A 3,918-nucleotide genomic window follows, 5' to 3' on the forward strand; every position below is an offset into this window, starting at 1 on the left:
ATTTTTATATTCCGTTTAATATCGGATAAGGTGCCTACACAGAATAAGCCAACCTTTCCAAAATCTGCCGTTATAAGCGACTTAATTGTAACTAGCTATAATTATCTTAACTCTGCAAGACTATATTTTGTCAACGCCACGGGTTTATGGAATTCTATTCGAGCTGCTACTCGCTGCAACTTAAACAAGGGCAACTTTAGGAATGTGTTGTTTTCGTACTTTCGTCAATAAGTTTTTGTGTTCTGATTTTCGCTATCTGCTAGGATTATCATATGTGTATGTATTAGGAATGTTAATCTCGGGATCCCGGACTTTTTAAGGTCTCGAATCCCAAGTATTTTCGGGATTTGTAATTTGCACTGATGGCAATAATAGAAACTCCTTTTCTTGACCAGTATTGGCTATATTTCGTTTTTATACCCGAGCGCACTTGTGCACAAGGGTACTATAACTTTTTTCACATAACGGTTGTTTGTAACAGGCAAAACGAATCGAGATAGATATAGACAAATGTATATGTAAATGATCAGAATGAAAAGAGAAATCGATTAAGCAGTGACTGTCTGTCCGTCCGTCTGTGCACTCGAGTAAAAATTGAGATATCTTAACGAAACTTTGTACGTGCACTTCTTTCGGGACGGATGGTATTGAAAATGGGCAAAATCGGACAATAACCACGCCTACCTCCCATATAACTGTAGTTTTCAGAAATACGAAAACTGCGATATTTTAGTAACTACTGAAGATTATTCACTCAAAAAAGATATTTACAATACGTTTTAGGCGAAAAATAAGAATATTATAAATTTTTGAAAAATGGTCGTAGCCACGCCCACTTATGGTTACATGTGTATATCTTGGTAACCGCTCCACCGATTTCTCCCAAACTTAGTACAATTGTTGGCTCTGGTACAGCATACCAAAGGTCTGAAAATTTTTAAAATCGGACAATAACCATGCCCACATCCCACATAACGGTACTTTAGAGAAATACGAAATCTTCGATAAATTAGTAAATCCTGAAGCTAATTTATTCAAAATTGATGCTTGCAACAATTTTTTACCAAGAAATACGTTTGTGATAAGATTTTGGAAAATGGGGGTGGCAACGCCCACTTATGATCACATATATGTATCTCGGTAACCGTTCTACCAATTTGTACAAAACACGGTGCGGTTATTGTGCTTGCCACGTAAAAGCAAAGCGTTGAAAATCATTGAAATCGGACTAACATTACGACCACTTTTCATATAACGGTAAATTTCAGAATGTTTGAAACTTATGTATTTCGAAATTTAAGGACACTAATTTACCCAAAATTGATACTAATAACAATCCCTTGGAATTGGATTTTGGAAAATGGCCGCGATACCGCCCACATATGACTATATAAGTTTATCTCATTATGTATAACTGAACGTTCTATCGAAGATGTTTAAAATAGAGGTAACACCACCCCGGCTTACCATGTAGCGGTAGTTTTCGGAAAAGTGAAAAACATATATTTAATTCCGAAAAATGACACTGAAGATGGCACAACGCCGAAACCGGTTTGTCTGCAAACCAAACTTGACAAGGTATGACGGAAGTTCGTTCCAATATAAATCATATATTTATTACTTGCGCCGGGTATTTAATGTTCGGCTCCGCCCGAACTTAGACTTTCTTACTTGTTTATTTAATAATTAATATTTTTTGTATGAATGTCTAGCTCATTATACATATAACACCGCGCGATAGTAAATTTTAAACATAAATGTCAATATATTCGCGAAACCCTGGGCCAAATATAGTAAAATTGCGTTTTTAGTTTTTCACTCTGACGTCAGTAATTCAAAATTGATTTAAAAAATTCATAGAAATGTGCTTTGAGGGTACAAAATTAATGAGGAAATCCTATAGACTTTAACCAGATTCAAGTTTCTGGTGCAGTTCCAAGCAGTTGTGGTCAAATTTGAAACGGTTGGGTGTGCGCTCGGGGTCGGAGGCTCCATGCCAACTCGATGCCGATTTGCTAAATGAGTTCTTTGTATCCAAAAACTGTCCATCGAATATTGGTGCATTGGTCCCAAGGAGCAGACCTGTTAAGTCTTACTTGGCAGAAAAATTTTAATTCAATTCAGTCTTTGAGAACGATGTAGCTAAGTGCGTTCTTCGAAAGTCTTATAGCTCAACAGGTTATGCATTTTATTGAGAAGAATAAGCTGCTGAGTCAACTTCAATCTGGTTTCAGGCCCCAACATAGTTGTTCAACGGCAATTGTAAAAGTGTTGGATGATATTCGCCACCATTTCGATCAAGGACCTTACCTTGCTTTGCCTACTCGATTTCTCCAAAGCCTTTGATTCCGTTAATCACACATTGTTGTCTAATAAGTAAGCTAACTATTTTGGTTACAGTGAAAGCGCAGTAAGGCTGCTTAAAGATTACTTAAGTAATAGATTCCAAAAAGTTAAGTCTGGTAATAAGCTCTCTGAACTTGCCCCCATCTCTTCAGGCGTGCCACACTGCTCCATTCTTGGCCCTCTACTATTTAGTATGTTTATCCTTGATATATTTACGAGATGCTTGAATGTCCATGTATGTGCGTATGCAGATGACGTTCAACTGTATCTCTCCAACAGAATAGGGTTGGTCGAAGACCTTAGCTACAGGCTTAATGAGGATTTGGCACTCCATCTTTGAGTGGTCGAAGGAAATTCTACTTCATCTTAATGCGCAGAAGTAATATGTACTGCCTATATTTAAAGGAAAAATTGAGCCTTCCGTGATTCCACCATTGCATATTGGTACTAGTCCACTTAAACTAGTTGACAAAGTTACAAATCTTGGGTTTGTCTTGCTAACTTGTGAGGATCATGTTAATAAAACTGTGAGCCAAATAAATTATACTCTTCGATATCTTAGAATTACCTCGCAATATGTTCCTTTAGCCACTAAGAAAAAAAGGAACAGTCCAGCGCCTTCGTCTTGGTCTGCAGGCTGTATCGGAGATACAGCCGCTATATTTAAACGTAGAATACGTGGTATGGTTATTGATAACAATATCAATAGAAAAATCTATAAAAATATTGGTATATAATATCGACAACAAAATCGATAAAAATATCGGTAACAAAGTCGATTATAATATCGATAGCAAAAACGATAAAAATATCGATAACAAAACCGATAAAAATATCGATATCAAAATCGATAAAAATATCGATAACAAAATCGATAAATAATCTATAATAAAATCGATAACAAAATCGATTAAAGTGTCGATAACAAAATCGATAAAAATATCGATCATTATATCGATAAGAAACGGAAAATATCGATAGAAAAATAAATAACAAAATCGATCATTATATCGATAATTTCCGAAAGTATCGATAACAAAATCGATAAAAGTATCGATAACAAAACCGATGACAAAATCGATTAAAATGGCGATAACAAAATCGATAAAAATATCGATCATTATATCGATAAGTGAAAATATCGATAGCAAAATAAATAAAATCGATCATTATATCGATAAGTTCTGAAAATATCGATAACAAAATCTATAAAAATATCGATAACAAAATCGTTAGCAAAATCGATAACAAAATCGATAAAAATATCGATAACAAAACCAATAAAAATATCGATAACAAAATCGATAAAAATATCGATAACAAAATCGATAATAAAATCGATAACAAAATCGATAATAAAGAGATAACAAAATCGATAAAAATATCGATCATTATATCGATAAGTTCCAAAAATATCGATAGCAAAATCCATAACAATATCGATAACAAAATCGATAAAAAAACCAACAAAATATCGATTATATCGATAAGTCCCGAGAATCCCGAAATAGTTCCGAGATTGAGTCTCTGTGCCTTTATCTATATCCTTTTCTCTACAACTACCTTTATTTT

General features: G+C 34.5%; 1 protein-coding gene across 6 annotated transcripts in view; it reads left to right on the top strand.

Moving 5' to 3' along the window:
- The window catches only part of LOC118749519 (vascular endothelial growth factor A-A-like), a 228,222-nt gene that overhangs the window by 67,122 nt on the left and 157,182 nt on the right, over positions 1–3,918 (top strand). The gene's annotated exons all lie outside the window — the stretch shown is intronic.

Source organism: Rhagoletis pomonella, unplaced genomic scaffold, assembly GCF_013731165.1.
Source record: "Rhagoletis pomonella isolate Grant_MI unplaced genomic scaffold, Rhpom_1.0 Rhpom_scaffold_00017, whole genome shotgun sequence".
NCBI classification, from domain to species: domain Eukaryota; kingdom Metazoa; phylum Arthropoda; class Insecta; order Diptera; family Tephritidae; genus Rhagoletis; species Rhagoletis pomonella.